Below are 20701 nucleotides of genomic sequence, written 5' to 3'. Positions count from 1 at the left end.
CTACCGAAACGAAAAAAAAAATACTAAGTGTGGAGGCCAAAAAAAAAAAAATGTTTCCCCAAAAACCTGTTAGGAGTACGTTTCAGGCAATTTAAAGTTGATTGGTAGTGACTTTTTTATTGGTCCCTAACATTCATCGAGCTCTGGACTTGGTAATGTTTTTTTCGTTTCGGTAGCGACACCATTGTGTCAAAAAAAAAATTGTTCCCCCAAAAACCTGTTAGGAGTACGTTTCAGGCAATTTAAAGTTGATTGGTAGTGACTTTTTTTTTTGGTCCCTAACATTCATCGAGCTCTGGACTTAGTAATGTTTTTTTTCCGTTTCGGTAGTGACTACCAAAACGGAAAAAAAATGTTCCCCCAAAAACCTGTTAGGAGTACGTTTCAGGCAATTTAAAGTTGATTGGTAGTGACTTTTTTTTTGGTCCCTAACATTCATCGAGCTCTGGACTTAGTAATGTTTTTTTCCCGTTTCGGTAGTGACTACCAAAACGGAAAAAAAATGTTCCCCCAAAAACCTGTTAGGAGTACGTTTCAGGCAATTTAAAGTTGATTGGTAGTGACTTTTTTTTTGGTCCCTAACATTCATCGAGCTCTGGACTAAGTAATTTTTTTCCCGTTTCGGTAGTGACTACCGAAACGAAAACTTTTCCACTACAAAGTACTACCAATCAACTCTAAATTGCCTGAAACGTACTCCTAACAGGTTTTTGGGGGGACAATTTTGGCCTCCACACTTAGTGATTTTTTCCGATTTATCTTTCGTTTCGGTAGTGACACAAAAACGTTTTGGTAGTGACACAATGGTGAAGAAAAAAATTTACTCCACGACAAAGTTTTTGGGGGGACGATTTTGGCCTCTACACTTAGTGATTTTTTCGGATTTAACTTTCGTTTCGGTATTGACACAAAAACCTTTCGGTAGTGACACAATGGTGAAAAAAAATTACTCCACAACAAAGTACTACCAATCAACTCTAAATTGCCTGAAATGTACTCCTAACAGGTTTTTGGGGGGCCGATTTTGGCCTCCACACTGGGTGATTTTTTCGGTAGTGACACAAAAACGTTTCGGTAGTGACACAATGGTGAAAAAAAAAAATACTCCACTACAAAGTTTTGGGGGGACGATTTTGGCCTCTAAACTTAGTGATTTTTTCGGATTTAACTTTCGTTTCGGTAGTGACACAAAAACGTTTCGGTAGTGACACAATGGTGAAAAAAAATTACTCCACAACAAAGTACTACCAATCAACTCTAAATTGCCTGAAACGTACTCCTAACAGGTTTTTGGGGGGACAATTTTGGCCTCCACACTTGGTGATTTTTTCCGATTTATCTTTCGTTTCTGTAGTGAGCAACTTTCGTCTCGGTAGTGACACGATGGTAGCCGATATGTCCTAAGTAGGCCGAACGTTGTAGAGTTGGAACGGAGTTTGTAGCTAAAAGTATGAAGGACTATTTAGGGGTCAAAAAACGGGCCAAATACATAGTGACAATAACGTCAAGTGTGCTCGCTAAATATATACTGTTAGGCACATACGTGAAATGTGTCCTCTGCACTTTAACAACTAACAGCCTCAAATCACTCTAAGATTGCCACATTGTTGACCTGACCTGGAATCGTACCCAGGACATCCAGGACCTTTGGTTCACCAGGCAGGCCCACTAACCACTCAGCTACAGCTATGGCATTCTGATTAACATCATGTCAGAAAATGAAAGGAAGCAAAATCTGACTATACTGAGTCAGAGTCAAGCTTTACAAAATGTAAGTTGTGTAAAAAAAAAGTCTGACTATACTAAGTTGTTATTTGTTTGTTTAAGTCAGGCTATACTCTACTCAGAGTCATAAGTTTACAAAATGTACTAAAGTAGAGTGAACGTCTGTGCGGTTTGTCTCCATCACTGAAAATCACGTACATGTAAACAGATATAAAACTGCTGTCCTGTGCAGTTGGGGTGAAAAAACACAACCATTCCACTCCTAATAATACCTATTTGATTTGACATCCTGACTTGCTGCTGTGGCTGAGCCTGGAACCTGTTACCTGCGGGTCACTAGTCAGTGACTCTATCCATTCACCTACAGCTGCTTCCTTGAAATATGTGGTTCTAAAACATTTTGTTGTCAACCCCCCAAATTGACATGTATTTGGGCAGTGGACCCCAATGTGAAAAGTAACAAATTTATTTAAGTTATTTGTCTTGTTTGTTGTTCAAGTCAAAGCACCAGGAAGGCTGTATTTCTTGGCCAACAGTTAGCTCAATGGGTTGAGATGCAGTATTCATGATCCAGAGGCCATGAGTTCAAATCCCACTGGTGTCTTTACTGTGATGCTTTCCTTTGCAGACTGGCTTCCAGAAGATCAAGTGAAAACCACCAGGAAGGCTGTATTTGTCATCCAACTGCTTAGCTCAATGGGTTGAGATGCAGTAGAGCGTCTGTCCAATAACATGACTTGACCTGACTGGGTTCGATTCCCACTCGAGTCAAGTGTCCCCGGTAACTTGGGGCAACGGATAAATTGACTGATATCCTTAGTGATGCTTCCCTTTGCAGACTAACTTCTAGAAAAACAAGTTAATTCTAAAAAAAAAAGAGAACAAGTTATAACCACCAGGAAACCTGTAACTCTCAGCCAACAGCATAGCTCAACTGGTAGAGCGTCTGTCCAATAACATGACTTGACTTGACTTGACCGGGTTCGATTCCCACTCCAGTCAAGTGTCCCCGGTAACTTGGGGCAACGGATAAATTGACTGATATCCTTAGTGATGCTTCCCTTTGCAGACTAACTTCTTAATTAAAAAAAAAAACAAAACAAGTTATAACCACCAGGAAACCTGTAACTCTCAGCCAACAGCATAGCTCAACTGGTAGAGCGTCTGTCCAATAACATGACTTGACTTGACTTGACTGGGTTCGATTCCCACTCGAGTCAAGTGTCCCCGTTAACTTGGGGCAACGGATAAATTGACTGATATCCTTAGTGATGCTTCCTTTTGCAGACTAACTTCTAGAAAAACAAGTTAATTCTAAAAAAAACAAAAACAAGTTATAACCACCAGGAAACCTGTAACTCTCAGTCAACAGCATAGCTCAACTGGTAGAGCGTCTGTCCAATAACATGACTTGACTTGACTTGACTTGACTGGGATCGATTCCCACTCGAGTCAAGTGTCCCCGGTAACTTGGGGCAACGGATAAATTGACAGATATCCGTAGAATAACTTGTAGGAGTGTGCTGGTTCCAAATCCAGTTCAACCCAGGACTGAGTGGTCCTGGGTTCGATTCCCACTAACGTCAAGTTCCCGGTAAATTGGGGTCATTTATCCGTTGCCCCAAGTTACCGGGGACACTTGACTCGAGTGGGAATCGAACCCAGTCAAGTCAAGTCAAGTCATGTTATTGGACAGACGCTCTACCAGTTGAGCTATGCTGTTGGCTGAGAGTTACAGGTTTCCTGGTAGTTATAACTTGTTTTTGTTTTTTTTAGAATTAACTTGTTTTTCTAGAAGTTAGTCTGCAAAAGGAAGCATCACTAAGGATATCAGTCAATTTATCCGTTGCCCCAAGTTACCGGGGACACTTGACTCGAGTGGGAATCGAACCCAGTCAAGTCATGTTATTGGACAGACGCTCTACCAGTTGAGCTATGCTGTTGGCTGAGAGTTACAGGTTTCCTGGTGGTTATAACTTGTTTTTTGTTTTTTTTGGAATTAACTTGTTTTTCTAGAAGTTAGTCTGCAAAAGGAAGCATCACTAAGGATATCAGTCAATTTATCCGTTGCCCTAAGTTACCGGGGACACTTGACTCGAGTGGGAATCGAACCCAGTCAAGTCAAGTCATGTTATTGGACAGACGCTCTACCAGTTGAGCTATGCTGTTGGCTGAGAGTTACAGGTTTCCTGGTGGTTATAACTTTTTTTTTTTTTTTTTAGAATTAACTTGTTTTTCTAGAAGTTAGTCTGCAAAGGGAAGCATCACTAAGGATATCAGTCAATTTATCCGTTGCCCCAAGTTACCGGGGACACTTGACTCGAGTGGGAATCGAACCCAGTCAAGTCAAGTCATGTTATTGGACAGACGCTCTACCAGTTGAGCTATGCTGTAGGCTTGAACCAAGTATATTGTACAAGGTGCCCTGCGCCACTAGCCCTGTGACTAGTCCGCTGCGCCATTGGTACCGGACAATCCTCACTGCTTTCCGGGCGGATTTAGAGTAGTTCTTCTGGAACTCAGTCTTTAACACTGGCATGACTGAGGTTACATTATCCAACACACAGCCTGCAAAACGGTCATTTTGAACAAGAAATCAAGCTCTCCTATTCGTTACTGTCTCACCTCTGTGCTCCAGACTAGCTGACACCTTCTCACCCACACAGTGGGGGGTTCCATTGTCTTCTAAATAGCCATTAACATCTCAATTGCACTCTGCGCAGTCAGTGAGCCCACATAATGTTGTTGTTGTAGGCAGACACAAACATTATAAAATTAGGCTAACTTGTAATGGTAACTGCAGATTCTGTATGTAAAATCTTTATTTAAAAAAAAGCGTATAAAACAGCGCGATCTGTAGCGTCACACATTAAACTCTTCAGTGAAACATGGAGCCTATATGAACCACTGAAGCCACTGTCTAATTACGTGACTCCAGGGTTAGGGTTAGGGTTAGATTACGTGATCTCCATTGTGCAAAACACATGGATATCTCTTGACAAACCAATATTATATTATATAATATTCACATTATTGTCTGAGCGTAAAGCTCTCATTCTATCAGCTGTTCACGCTGATGAGAAAGCGTCTCCTCTCCTGTCCCTCTCATCTCCTTGTCAGCGTAACAAGTGAACACATCGCTATATGTTCCACAAATGTGCTCATTCCTGCGCTAAATATCTGATCTACAAACATAAAACAATCGCTGCCTGACGAGCCATATGCTTGTAGATCACATCTGTTGGCACAGCATTTTAAAACAGCGCGATCCAGTAGCAAACACTCTGTACACTGCAGTGAAAGGGTTGCCAAATTTTGCGAGAAAAATAAGCAGTCAGGTCTATGAAAATGTTACTGCATGCATTGTGCCCTAAGAAAACAGTGAGGCATGAAACCATTGCATTATAAATGGGGTTTATATCCGAGGTAGATTTGCAACCCCAGTCCCTGGTTAGACCTTTCTATATAAATATTTACCTAATAAAAATTATCTACAAAAGGACATGCATGAAGCTCTAATCTAAACAAGTATGAAAATGTATTTATATCTGCAAAGTAACTAGTAGCCTAAATAAAGTTTTCAAATAATTGTAGTGGAGTAAAAGTGCAAGATTTGCCTCTGAGTTGTAGTGGAGTAGAAAAGTATTACCATTATAATGTAATTATATATATCATTATAATAATAATAATAATAATAATAATAGAAAGACGCCCAAAGTCGCTTATAATAAGCAGACATGGCAACATAGAATAGCTGTCTACGGGCCGCTCTGTGGGGGGTCTCGAGGTGTAAAGTGCTCTAGGGAGGGGGAGAGAGGGGGAGAGCGATCAATTTAGCCGAAATAAAACGGCTGGGATGGGATACATGGTATGTATTTCATATTTATAATGAGTTAAAAAAAAAAAAAAAAAAACGGAGATGGTTTGAAACATATATTTAGGAAAAGTCATGAAAGGGGAACTTTCTCAGAGCTTCCTGAAAGAAGTTAAGCCACTTTCAATTCTCAAAATCGGTCCCATTGATTGCTTAGTCACGGAAGTGTTAAAGGAAGGTTTCGGGGTAAAGAGTCAGTGGGGTTTGAACCCACAATCTCTGGAACATGTTAACAGTGTTGACAGTGACTCAACCCACTGTGCTACCAGCTGCCTTGCTGTGATGAGGTCTTCATTCCTCTTTGGGGAACAACACACAACAATACAAAAAAAAAAAGAAAAGATCTTTACAGCATATTATTTTGTGTATGGGTTGTTGTGCTGTTGCTTCTGAATGTTTAATGAACCCCAATGGAAACAAGCCTTTGGCTTTTCTGTCATTATCTAATTGGCCTTCAATCTTTAGCATGGCACAGTGGCCCACTGGATAAAGAGCCTGCCTGAGAAACAAAAGGTTAGGAGTTTGATTCTTAACCCTGACATTGCGTGAAAATAAATATATATATTCTTTTAAAGTTTTAAATATAAATCTTTTTCATGGGGGGCCCTGACACTACATCTTTTCACATTGAGGTCCACTGCCAAATACATGTTAATTTGGGGGGCCCTTGACAAGAAAATGTTTTAGAATCACAAATCTAAGTAGAGCTGTAGCTGAATGGTTAGTGTGACTACCTGGTGAGCCGTAGGTTACAGGTTCAAGGCTCGGCCACTGCAGTCGGCACAGTCCGTCGATTCCCTACAAGACCAAAGCACTGATTAGATCAGAAAGTCAGAATATAGAGCTTCAACTTAAAGCCAACCAAAAATGATTATTTAACACCTTTCAAATAACCCATTATGCACAGAGTTGATAAGTATTCATCTGGATACAGTGTCTTCATATACATTCACATTGAAGTAATCTTTAAAGATACCTTTTTTTTAGGTAAGTTAAAAAGTTAAAGCTCTACATTGTGATACATACTAACTTTCGTTTCGATAGTGACACAAAAACATTTCGGTAGTGACACAATGGTGACATTTTTTTTACTCCACTACAAAGTACTACCAATCAATCTAAATTGCCTGAAACGTACTCCTAACAGGTTTTTGGGGGAAATGTTTTTTTTTGACAAAATGGTGTCACTACCGAAACGAAAAAAAAATTACTAAGTCCAGAGCTCGATGAATGTTAGGGACCAAAAAAAAAGTCACTACCAATCAACTTTAAATTGCCTGAAACGTACTCCTAAAAGGTTTTTGGGGGAACTTTTTTTTTTTTGACACAATGGTGTCACTACCGAAACGAAAAAAAAATTACTAAGTCCAGAGCTCGATGAATGTTAGGGACCAAAAAGAAAGTCACTACCAATCAACTTTAAATTGCCTGAAACGTACTCCTAACAGGTTTTTGGGGGAACTTTTTTTTTTTTGACACAATGGTGTCACTACCGAAACGAAAAAAAAACGACTACGTCCAGAGCTCGATGAATGTTAGGGACCAAAAAAAAAAGTCACTACCAATCAACTTTAAATTGCCTGAAACGTACTCCTAACAGGTTTTTGGGGGAACAATTTTTTTTTTTGGCCTCTACACTTAGTGATTTTTTCGGATTTAACTTCGTTTCGGTAGTGACACAATGGTGTCACTACCGAAACGAAAAAAAATGACTAAGTCCAGAGCTCGATGAATGTTAGGGACCAAAAAAAAAGTCACTACCAATCAACTTTAAATTGCCTGAAACGTACTCCTAACAGGTTTTTGGGGGAACAATTTTTTTTTGACACAATGGTGTCACTACCGCCACTACTTTCAGCTCATTTGCATTACAACATACCATTTGTTTATCGCAAATGAAATTGTAATCTCATAAAACTTTTAGTAACCAGGTTAAAGTTAAAAAGATGGCATTACTTGGGTGAGGTCTTTACTTAATTTTTTCAAATCTGTCCCAGCAGAGTGATTGAGGTCGCCCACATGCTGCCTCAGTGCCTGCAGTTCTGGAACTGAAACATTTCACAAATCATTAGCAGATCAAGGGTATTGAGCTCATACCATACCTATGACATGGACTGTCAGGTGCTGTCGCTCCACCCTGAGTTTGAAGTGCTGTCCGTCAAGTGTAGGCCACCTGGTTGTGCCTGAGCTCATAGGAGGGCAGGTGGGAGGCTATCAGCACCTGGGGGAGTGTAAAATAATTTGGGCATCAATTATTTTCAGTTGGTCATGAATTAATATAGCTGCTGCAGGATGCATTAAACCTTAATGCATCCTGCTAAGTCACCCCTTAATGATTAAGTGGTGACTTAACGGTTTCACATGGGGCATCTTTGTATGTGTGCTGTAGCCACATACCATTTTCATTCAGCTGAATGGCGTTGGTCGTCTTGCTGAGCTGGGTGAGCTCGGTCAGGATGGTCATCGACGAGGGTGGGATCTCGCCCACACAGCTGGTCCTAGACACGCAAGAGGACAACGTACACAGTCAAATCCCCAGTGTTCATTCAATTTGTACACCAACTTGTGACCAGGAGATTATTTTTGGGAACTTGGGCGTGGGAGAATATGTAGTTGAGCTTGTTGGCCATGTCAGCTTTTTTTTCTTCACGAAGTGCAAATACACACTTGAACAACACTCAACAGGTCTTCAAGTTGCCCCTTGGTTAGTCGCCTAAGTAGCCTAAGCTTCAAAATGATGATATGTGAAGGGTGGAGGATGACGGGCAGAAAAAGCGCTAGTATATCCTAGGATATACTCACTTCTGAACTGCACAATGCTCCGAGTGTACTCCTAACAGGTTTTTGGGGGGACGATTTTTTCCACACTTAGTGATTTTTTCGGATTTAACTTTCGTTTCGGTAGGGACAAACTTTCGTTTCGGTAGTGACCCAATGGTGAAAAAAGAAAATGTACTAAGTCCAGAGCTCGATGAATGTTAGGGACCAAAAAAAATGTCACTACAAAGTACTACCAATCAACTCTAAATTGCCTGAAACGTACTCCTAACAGGTTTTTGGGGGGACGATTTTGGCCTCCACACTTGGTGATTTTTTCGGATTTAAAGGCGCAGTGAAATGAAAAATATTTTTTTCACATTTTTAGAGCATATCTGTGGTCATCATATGGGCATACCTACCTCTGGATGCCAAAAAAAGTGGAAAAAATTTGTTTTTGTGTATTTTAACATCAAAAGTACAGCCTTAATTGGTCCTATGAAACGAAAACGTAATGCGTGATGACGTTATCCGACTCTCCTGAATAATGCAGTAGGACAGATTGATTGACAGCTAGTCAATCAATCTTCAACCACTAGCCAGGTAGACTGTTGAATAATTAACCAGCTGGTGAGCATCCCCATCTTGGTAGCTACCTCCATTCACTCATCAGCAACCATGAGTAAGAAACGCTGTGTTTTGGGGTGTTCATCATCCCAAAACCTTTTCAGTTTCCCCAAAATCCCGTGGCTACGTGCGCGCTGGCTGGAATTCATCCACTTTGAGGAGGGGGGCATTTTTGAGAGCTCCAGGTTGTGCGACAGACACTTCACGGTGGACAGTTTCCGCAACTACATGCAGGTTAGCATGGGCTTCGCAGCTCGCTTGCTGATCGGGGAAAATGCAATCCCCACAGTGCATACTGTCGGGGCCTCCTCAGCTGTATCAACTCCGCCCTTGAGAGTAAGTACCATGGCAAACTTACAAATAAGTTGTGTCTTACGATACTTTATGCAATGTGCAGTCGTCTTACTGTTGTTTACTTTGGCACGTTACCAAGAGGCTAGCCATGGTTCACATGCCTCTTGTATACAAGCGTCATGTGCCGAGTCCCCCTGGTTTATAGCGGTGTTCGATTTTTGTTACATTGCCAACTCTCACATGTACATAAACGTTCAGATTTCAAATATAAAGTGCTTACCCCCGAGCCACGGATGTTACAAGGCGACCCGGACTGCGATAAGTACCCGTATCTCCCGTATTGTTCAATAAAACGCATTTTAATCCGATCGCCGGCCATTTTCTCCAAATTGTCTCCGATACTTTCAACCATGCGACACTAATGGTTGGGAGGTGTAAATTGCACTCTGATACATTACCCAAAAAAAAAGAAAATGGCTGGCGATGGGATTAAAATGCGTTTATTGAACAATACGGGAGATACGGGTACTTATCGCGGTCCGGATCGCCTTGTAACATCCGTGGCTCGGGGGTAAGCACTTTATATTTGAAATCTGAATGTTTATGTACATGTGAGAGTTGGCAATGTAAAAAAAAAACAGAACACCGCTATAAACCGGGGGGACTCGGCACCATGCGCGCGCACACATGTTTGTTTGTTTGCTTGCTTGCGAGCGAACGATCCACGCATGTATGTTGTTGTTGTTGTTGTTAGCGAGTAGGCCTACTTCGCCTAGTACACCCATGTATTGTACAAGTAGTGTGGATGTGCCTACGAGCGAGAACGTGCGTGTATGTAATGTGAGTAGGCTACAAATGACAGTTTATGCATTTATCGCACGCTCTTTTCAGACCGAATTACAAAGTTCCAAATCTGAGTAAATGTTGTGAAACGTCGTCAATAATGACAGGGTAAATGGTCATAATCTAACAAGGTCTTTGCTACCAAAATAACATTGTTAGTCCCCCCCCCCCCTTGAAAACAAATGCTAACTTGACTACTGTTGCTGTATTGCAGTGGTTCTCAAACTTTTTCATGTCAAGGCCAAATTGATATGTATTTGGCCGCGGACCCCCATCTAAAAGGTTTTGTGCCAGGGACCCCCAGAAGAGAAGATTTCTGTTAAAAAATATCTAAATTATTCAAAATTTCCCAAACATTTTCAATATATTTCTCAAAAATGCAAAAATAGCAGATCTACAAGCTGAGCTTGTACATCTGCTATTTTTGAATATCCAGCATATAAATGGATAAAGTGGTTAAAATGATTGTGATGCTATATTTACTACTTTTGCTGGGGACCCCCTGGTACCCACTCAAGGACCCCTGGGGGTCCCCGGACCCCACTTAGAGAACCAATGCTGTATTGTACGTATGGTTAGTGCTGTATTGGTGTGCACTTTTTTTTCTTTTACCCTTCATACCCTATAATGCTGCTGTGACAGCTTGAATTACTCTCAGGGGTATTAATAAAGTGTTATCTTATGACTTTGCATTATCCACCAGCCACAGACACGAGATGTGGGTTGCCAATATTCCCCACCTATGAAGCCATTTGCTTCTCAAGTGTCTTTTCCAGCTCCGAGGCCGAAAAGACGGAGTAAAGGTACAGTAAGGTTATTAGAAATTGTTAACTGATTCATTATTCCTCAAGTTATTTGATGAACAAAGGTGAATATGTTATAGGCTATTGATTTACAAGTGCACGTTTTATTTGTATGTCTTAGGGATTCAAGTGAAACCAGCCGTTCGGTCTGTGTCTGTTGGCTGCTCCATGGACAGTGTTGTCAGTGAACCACCATTGTTCATGTCAACACCTGTCAAGAGGCCACGACTAGAGCTGAACAGCAGCATCGAGTCCTCAGGTGAATCAGAGTCCTGCACAGTTGAACCTCAGGATTCAACTTATGTGCCTGATGTGACACAAGATGACCATGAGGACCAGGAAAGGTAGGTTGCATTACTGCGTGGGGGGTAGGATGATAAAACAAATGATTTTTCAAATAATGAGTTCTATCTAACGTTTGGATAATGGTTATAACCTACATAGGTTTTGGGAACTTCTAAGCTGCTCACACGTGGTTGAAAAAATGAAAACGATATACCTGTATATATATTTGGTTGTAGAAAGAATGCCATGTCTAATGTGTGTGTATGTTGTCATTTCCCTGTACAGTGCACTGTACAACACCACCAAGTACATTGTGTATCATGACAACCTCATGAAGTTGTTCACGTGCCCGACATGCTCCCACACATGCCAAATAAACACATTTGTTGTTGGGACACTTGTATCGATCACACAGGTAAATTGCAAGCTTACTGCAGACAAAATACTATCAACATCAACACAGATGTACATATTAATGTATCATCAGCTGTTGTTTATATACATCATAGTTTTCAATTATCATACACAGGTGTGTTCTCACTGCCACCACAAACTACAGTGGAACAGCCAGCCCTACATCGGGAATACCCCAGCTGGAAATCTGCAGCTGTCAGCTGCAGTGGCCTTCAATGGGGCATCTTATATTCAGATTCACAAGGTTAAGATTTGGTACACTCTGCATGGATTATGGTATCTCACAAACATGAGATATGTATTGATGGTGTGGCTAAGTGTGGTAAAGAATGTGTGGTGGTGTTTTGCAGGTACTGTCATCGCTCCGTGTGGAATGCATTTGTCCCCGTACCTACTACAACCACCAGCGGGCTTTCCTACAGCCAGCCATTCTGTGGCACTGGAGAGCAGAGCAGCAGGTGGTTATGGAGAGGGCAAAGCAGTCCGGAAAGCCTATCACCTTAGGTGGTGACATGAGAGCTGATTCACCAGGTTAGTACAAGTGATTTTGAGCAGATTAACAATTGAAATAAATCTAGGCTATGACAGTAGTTCAAACTTCAGGCTACACAATATAACAGTCGACAATCACACATTCTGATACAATACAAGTTCTGTGTCACAATATACAGCGTACTGTGTATATACTGTATAGTGACTGTGTAGTGAGTGATTACACAAACATGTTTCATCTCTGTCAAGTCATAAATGCATTAATGTAAAACTTGGTTGAGTGCAATCCTTCATTCAGCTCAACTTTTATTTGTGCATTGCATTGATTTTGAATTGATATGTCAATGTACACCTATGAAACACTGTCTTTATTTTCCCTTTAGGACATTGTGCCAAGTTTGGGTCTTACTCTATGCTCAACTTGGATGACAACAGGGTAATAGACATCCAGCTTGTCCAGGTAAACAGAAAATGAAATTTTGAAATCCTCATAAACTTGCATGTATAAGAACGTAACAAAAACTAAAATTACGAATGGGATCCCTTTTGATGTTTCATTTTTTTTATGTCTGTGTGTCTGTCTTTCTTTTTTTCAGAGTAATGAGGTAGGCAATAGTGGACGGATGGAACTTCATGGCTTTGTGAAGAGCCTGAAGTTCCTGAAGGAAGCGGGTGTGAAGGTTGGCACTGTCGTCACAGATCGGCATCCTTCAGTACAGAAGTACATGAGGGAAAAGCAGGAAGACATCCTTCATTACTATGACACTTGGCATGTGTCTAAAGGTACTTTTTCTGAACTACGCTCTGACTAGTTATAGTCAAAGCACACTATCTTATATAAAGGGTTTGAGGGTATGGTAGCTACGATTTCCAAGTCAGGATATGTCTTTCATCATTGTGTGAAGTCAAGGCAGTGGAATTACATATCGTTGCGGTCAGGCAGAAACTTTGTATGTCTGAAATGGCTACTTTTCAGGAAATGGGGAAATAAAAAAACTGATCCAATGTAGTTATTTAGTCACAAGCTGTTGTTAATACTTTTCATTGGTAGAATATTTATAAAACCCAGACACACAAGAACAATCACTTTCACTTGTGAAAATAGCAGATCTCCAAGTTCACAACACGTCAAAGCATTGTGAACTTGTAGCTTGGCTATTTTCGCAACTTTTGCCTGACAAAGCAGGGCATACATTAATGAAAAAACAAGTTGAAATATGGAGACTCAATGGAAAACACTGAGTTAATGTTCCAACTTCTACTTATTGAATTAGGGCTCTCCAAGAAGATAGATGCTCTTGGGAAGCAGAAGAACTGTGGAGAGGTTCTGCTCTGGAGGAAGAGTGCAGTGAACCATGTGTATTGGTGTGCCTCTTCCTCCAAGGGGAGGGGAGAAGAGGCAGTTGAGAAATGGAAGTCCATTACCAACCACGTCCAGAATGTGCACCATCATGAGAGTGAGCTCTTTCCTGATTGTGCCCATCCACCCCTTGATGAACGAGCATGGTTGAGGCCAAGTAAGCATCATATTCTTTATAAAATGTCACAATATGAATGATTAGTACATGTGTATGTTTTTATAACTTCTTCAGTCAACATTTACCTGCATATTCTTTGTCCTATCTTTGCTTGTGTGGTTGAATTATTACGCAGATACCAAAGCTTGTGAGATGTTCTGCGACCTGATGTTGCAGAAGCGGCTTCTCAAAGACATGGCAAAGCTCAGTCCTCACCACCAGACCTCCTCAATTGAAGGCTTTCATAGCCTGATCTTGAGGTTTGCTCCCAAAAATGTCGTATTCCCATTCATGGGAATGCTGTGCAGGTCAGTTCTGTAAATTATTTGTTTTATTCCTTTGAATAATGAAACGAATTAGAATCTATTCTGTCCAATGGTTTATTTCAAGTTCTGCTCACAATTATAGCAATAACAACTTAAATAGCATCCTCCCTGCCTGTATTTTTGAAAGATGCAATCAATAGAACAGAAATAAGCTTACACTGCCTGGAAGCAGTAGGGTCACCTACTTGACTTCCACCAACCTAATTCACTCCTTTATAACTATGCCTAGATTGCTCCTTGCTGCTCTCCACTACAATGAGAATGCAGACCGTGGCAAAAGCAAAGCAAAGCAAAGTTTGTTGTTTACCCAGGGTGTCGGACTAAGCACGAAGCTTGTTTCCAGCCGGACCCTGCATGGAAGCCTTGCTCAAGGGCTATTCAGCGGTGATTCATGATTGATGTGATGAATTGGGGAATCGAACTAGGGACCTTCCGGTATCAAGGCCGCCCCTCTAACCACTAGGCCACCACACCACTACTGGCGTGGTGTGCAATGCAGATGGAGAACCTGTGGTCAGGGTTAGATGGCCAAAGTACAAGAAGGGTGAATACTCTCTGTGCTATACCAAGACTGCCCCCACATACAGTAAGTTATAACATAGTATCTGTGTATAAAACATGTCAGCCTCCTGGAGCAACAGTGTTCAGTCTCTGCCTAATGTACGATCATTTGAAAGATTGACAAGATGCAGATATTTCTAGAATTGCTCCTTTGGCAAAGAATGGAAAAACAGCTCCTCACATCCTCATAGAAAACAGCTTTTGGGTTTAGTTGTTTTATGTCTGCATTGACATTACCATATGTCTTTTTCCGTCTATAGACTATGTGGACATCCTGCAGACGCTGGTTCTGGAGGAAGTGGTCTTCAGTCCTGGCCCATACCAGCAGCTGAGAGACCAAGTGGTAGTCCCTGAAAACCTGTGTGCTGCTTTTGAGAGGCCCAACATACAGGAAGCTATGGCTTCCAAATGGTCTCGTTACACACAGGAGGAGGAGTAAGCAGCACCACCCGGGGAGGGGTTTGGGACGCTGGCCCTCAGTGCCACCCTCTCATCACAGAGGGGTTTAGGACCCTGGTCACAGTGCCACCCTCTCATCACAGAGGGGTTTAGGACCCTGGTCACAGTGCCACCCTCTCATCACAGAGGGGTTTAGGACCCTGGTCACAGTGCCACCCTCTCATCACAGAGGGGTTTAGGACCCTGGTCACAGTGCCACCCTCTCATCACAGAGGGGTTTAGGACCCTGGTCACAGTGCCACCCTCTCATCACAGAGGGGTTTAGGACCCTGGTCACAGTGCCACCCTCTCATCACCCAGCTATCACAGAGGGGTTTAGGACCCTGGTCACAGTGCCACCCTCTCATCACCCAGCTATCACAGAGGGGTTTAGGACCCTGGTCACAGTGCCACCCTCTCATCACCCAGCTATCACAGAGGGGTTTAGGACGCTGGCTTCAGTGGTGGTGATGCATGGGCGTTCTTAGTTGGTGGAGTGATTTGTCTGGTGACTCAGAAAATGAACAAGACTCTGGCTTGTAAGTGGCCTTTAGTCACATGAGAAGGAGCAATAACAGGTCTGTGACCTTAGATGTGTGGGGCTGCACACCCATCCTGCTTGTGTTGTGGAGCCAAATAGATCATTTCAGAAATACCAAACTAAGGCTTGATTCCCTTGTGGTCCATGTAAATGTCTTAGTGTAAATTATTAATGCCAAATGTCTATTGTAATAACTAGCAATAAGCTGCCTTGTAAAACTGGTATGAATCAACATAAATGTGAAATCACTACAATTCAGCAAAACAACTGTTACAGATCATGTGTAAATTTACCCAGTGTGCAGATTGCTGTCCTTGTTACTGTCTAGCAGACAATATATGAGCATAGCTGCACATACTAGACAACAGTTTTTACCACTGGGCCATCAGGTTTGTCATCTCACTAAGCTACACATAGCAGTACTGTCCAGATGTTTGCAAAATGCAACCAACCATGACTGCTGCACCAGCAATGAGCTAATATACACTTCAACATTTGTCTGTATACACTTCAACTTTTAAAATTTACATAATTATTTTGTTATATGTAGGTTGTTATACCGTGTAATTTTGTTTTTAAAATGTTATCCTGTTTTATCTGACTAGTGCTTATTGCTGATCTGACCTCACTGTTAGCCACGTTTAGACCATATGCTGGAGTGAACATAATAGATGCAACTTGGAAAGTGAGCAGCTTCAGTTTTTGACGGTAGAAAATGTTGTAAGTAATTTTCAACTATAAGAATTTTCTCCATAGAAGCTAAAAGTATGAAGTATGTTTAATTTGGAACACTATAGATTGAGTGGGATTTTGCTTGGTTACGGTTCACATGTAAACACTTTGGTTGTGCATAGTGTGGTACCTGCTACAAGTACCGGGATTTCAATGTGTGTGTGTAGCACATCTCTGCAATCATCTGCATGTCTTAGTGGCAGACTGTGCAATCATCTGCATGTCTTAGTGGCAGACTGTGTGAAGCTAGAGGTACAACAGTAAGGTCCAACAATTGTCACTTACACTTCCCTTTTGTAACTGGTAGGGGATATACCCTATGTATTCTAATCCATGATGCATACAAACAGCAGTGTCTGTAAAAATTGCTTATGTACAAAATGTATTTTATTTTGTGGTGTTATGATTGCTGAAAGGGTGTCATAATCCCATCAGGGAGGGGTGGGCCAGTAGGTGGCATGACAGTAAAATGAAAAAAATAGGCAATGGCCAATATAACTTGTCTTCCACCAAATACCTCTATCGATATTGTGTCAATATCGTATTGTCACAATACACCCTTTTTTCCATGGTGTGTTCTATGGAATTAAAACTGTAGATGACAAAACCCAACCAGGAACATGCTGGAATCTGTTGCACTTGAATTAAATATATTCACTGCAAAATAAAGCAAGTTTTCTGTCATTATAGTTCTTTATTTGTGAAAAATAATATTTGTGAAAAATAGATCATGGCATTTGCAGTGGAGCCTGTGTAAGTTGAGGATGGGGGAAAATAATTGTGAATAATCATGGCATGTGCAGTGGAGGCAGCCTGAAGCCTCTGTAACTTTCGGATGGGTAGGTAGCCCTTATTTTGTTGACGGCACAGGATGGGATGACACGACGAACACGTCTTCCCAGGTAACCCCAACACCATCTGACAAAGGACCGGTATGCTGTGTGGCGATATCGTCTAAACAGAATCAATGACATGAATGCGAAAATTAAATAAAAATACTCAAGTGAATAAGAGCAAGGTAAGACAATAATGGAGGTCTTGAATTCGGACAGAACATTGTATTTGGATTACATGATAAAAGTGAAATTATTTGACAACAATGGCTACAGAAATATAATTGTTATTCATACTCACTCCTCAACTGTGAAATTCTGATCGAAGTCACCGTGGTGCTGCACCATGGAGGCGTACTCTAACTGCTGCACCCATGGGTCGAGGCACACTCCATCGAAGCCAGGGTGTAGAGTGATGCATGTAGGCTCTGGTTCTGCCTCTGCACATTTGTCCATAACCTGCATAAGAGAGCAAAATAAATAACCTGCGACGATGCTGAATGTTCAGGACATATCCCATTTTACATTGTTGTGGGTTGATTGTTTTGCCAATGAAATAGTGTTATTGCCTTATTACATTCAAACATGCAAAATGGATGGATATACTGTAGGAGGGAACATTACGGTGTAGGTAGGTTGTATGCAGGGCAACTAAGTTCCATGTGGGTTGTTGGCAGTAGTGGAAAAAGTCTTTTTTTTCTACAGTAAAAGTATCAATACTGCAATGTAGAAATACTGCTACAAGTAAAAGTACAAAAGTATTGGTATCAAAATGTACTTCAAGTACCAAAAGCATAAGTAGTAATTACGCGGAATGTCCCATTTCACAAGTTTTCAAATGTATAAAATCTATAAAACTCTTTTGAAAATGGCAGGTCTACAAGCTCACAGCATTGTGAGCTTGTAGATCGGCTATTTTCAATTGGACGAAATGTATATAGGGCTGCAGTGGTTGTTTTGTAATAATAATCCAAAAAAAGTGATATTTGCCTCTGAGATGTAGTGGAGTAGAAGTGAAAGTATTGAAAATGGGAAAAACTCTAGTAAAGTAAAAATTCCTCAAAAGTGTACTTCAGTACAGTACTTGAGTATATGTACTTAGTTACTTTACACCACTGGTTGTTAGGGACACAAGCCTAAGTCTAAACAGTGAATTGTACCAACATAATGTATATTTATGCTGTTGACAGACTGACAGTCATTCTGCTGTAATACTAACCCTGTCAACGTCCTTACAGCACACCCTCTCAATTGCTTGATCCATGTTATGGCAGTAGCCACAGGTACACCTGAATGATAAGCAGATAAACATAATGTAAGGGCTTGCTGTAATTAGTGTGAATGAATACTGCAAATAACTTAGAGCCTAACAATCAGGGCAGAAAGTAAGACTTATCATACATGTCACTTCTCTTTCCTTACAGGCTATTTGCTAGTAGTGGTAGTTATTATTCCATTCCAATAAGCTAAACTTCCACAACTGCTAAATTAATATAACGTTTGGCTCTTGGTTGTAGGAAAGACTAGGTTCAATAATACACACTATAGGTTATCCCAGTAAAAAATAAACAAAACTACTTCGCTACTCAGATGGAAATTTACTCCACTGCGCCCCTACAGATCTGGTCAATGGTAATTTATATTCACCAGATCTGTAGGGGGCGCAGTAGAGTAAATAAAATAATTTCCATTTGGCGGACATATTTTATTTTCTGCCCAAAAAAGTGTATTATACAGAGAAGGTGGGGTGCTGAGAGGCTTCCCACCGTGGAGAATAAACTTTCAACAACACAACACAGACTTTGTTTCGGTGAGTAGCGACGTAGCTTTGGTTATTTTGACTACAGTTGGAGCCCTCGCAGGACAGTGGAATTCTTTGTCAGGGCTGAGAGCCGAGCGCCTGGCCTCATCTAACATGATTAGTGCCAGCCGTGCGTTCAACCTGCTACAGCCTACTGTGACGGTATTTACTCAATACAATACTGATATAAGAGCTAAATAAATAATTGACTATAATGGAACGTTACCATTGAGACACATCGAGGTGCTGTCGTGGGTGAGGTTCGTCTGCTGCTGCTGCGCCTCCAGCAAATTCACCCCCACCCCCTGCAGCTTCTTCACCTCCGTCCCCGTCGTCCTGTGCAGGGGGACGGGGCAGAGGCTCGAACATGTACGGCCTGACGCCGCGGAGGGCTTGATACTCATTATTTTCTCTGTCTATCTCTGGGTCTGGGTCCCAATACCATTCCTCCTCCTCCTCGTCTGACTCGTCGTCCGACACTATGGGGGAAGACGGTGGCGAGTAGTCCTCTACCACTGAATGGAGACCAGAAGCAGCATCCACCTCATCCAGCTGATCCACGTCCATGCTTGTTTTGTTGCTGTTTGGATTTCAAGTGACCCGCCTTATTTGCATATTCATGTCTTCGTCGTGTTATGCACGCCTACTTTTTGACGGTCGAATCACATTCCTCCCAGTGCTATGACCCTCCTTCCTGGCCCGTTTCAGTCGGAAGTGCGTCACCATACGGAAGTGGAACACTTCCGGAAAGCCCGTTTCACTGCGCCTTTAACTTTCGTTTCGGTAGGGACAAACTTTCGTTTCGGTAGTGACCCAATGGTGAAAAAAGAAAATGTACTAAGTCCAGAGCTCAATGAATGTTAGGGACCCAAAAAAAAGTCACTACCAATCAACTTTAAATTGCCTGAAACGTACTCCTAACAGGTTTTTGGGGGAACAATTTTTTTTTTTGACACAATGGTGTCACTACCGCCACTACTTTCAGCTCATTTGCATTACAACATACCATTTGTTTATCGCAAATGAAATTGTAATCTCATAAAACTTTTAGTAACCAGGTTAAAGTTAAAAAGATGGCATTACTTGGGTGAGGTCTTTACTTAAATTTGTCAAATATGTCCCAGCAGAGTGATTGAGGTCGCCCACATGCTGCCTCAGTGCCTGCAGTTCTGGAACTGAAACATTTCACAAATCATTAGCAGATCAAGGGTATTGAGCTCATACCATACCTATGACATGGACTGTCAGGTGCTGTCGCTCCACCCTGAGTTTGAAGTGCTGTCCGTCAAGTGTAGGCCACCTGGTTGTGCCTGAGCTCATAGGAGGGCAGGTGGGAGGCTATCAGCACCTGGGGGAGTGTAAAATAATTTGGGCATCAATTATTTTCAGTTGGTCATGAATTAATATAGCTGCTGCAGGATGCATTAAACCTTAATGCATCCTGCTAAGTCACCCCTTAATGATTAAGTGGTGACTTAACGGTTTCACATGGGGCATCTTTGTATGTGTGCTGTAGCCACATACCATTTTCATTCAGCTGAATGGCGTTGGTCGTCTTGCTGAGCTGGGTGAGCTCGGTCAGGATGGTCATCGACGAGGGTGGGATCTCGCCCACACAGCTGGTCCTAGACACGCAAGAGGACAACGTACACAGTCAAATCCCCAGTGTTCATTCAATTTGTACACCAACTTGTGACCAGGAGATTATTTTTGGGAACTTGGGCGTGGGAGAATATGTAGTTGAGCTCGTTGGCCATGTCAGCTTTTTTCTCTTCACGAAGTGCAAATACACACTTGAACAACACTCAACAGGTCTTCAAGTTGCCCCTTGGTTAGTC

The sequence above is a fragment of the Gymnoscopelus microlampas genome (genome assembly GCF_963454915.1).
Source record: "Gymnoscopelus microlampas genome assembly, chromosome: 1".
Lineage (NCBI taxonomy): Eukaryota > Metazoa > Chordata > Actinopteri > Myctophiformes > Myctophidae > Gymnoscopelus > Gymnoscopelus microlampas.
The sequence above is the reverse complement of the archived record's forward strand: the minus strand, read 5'-3'. Positions refer to the sequence as shown.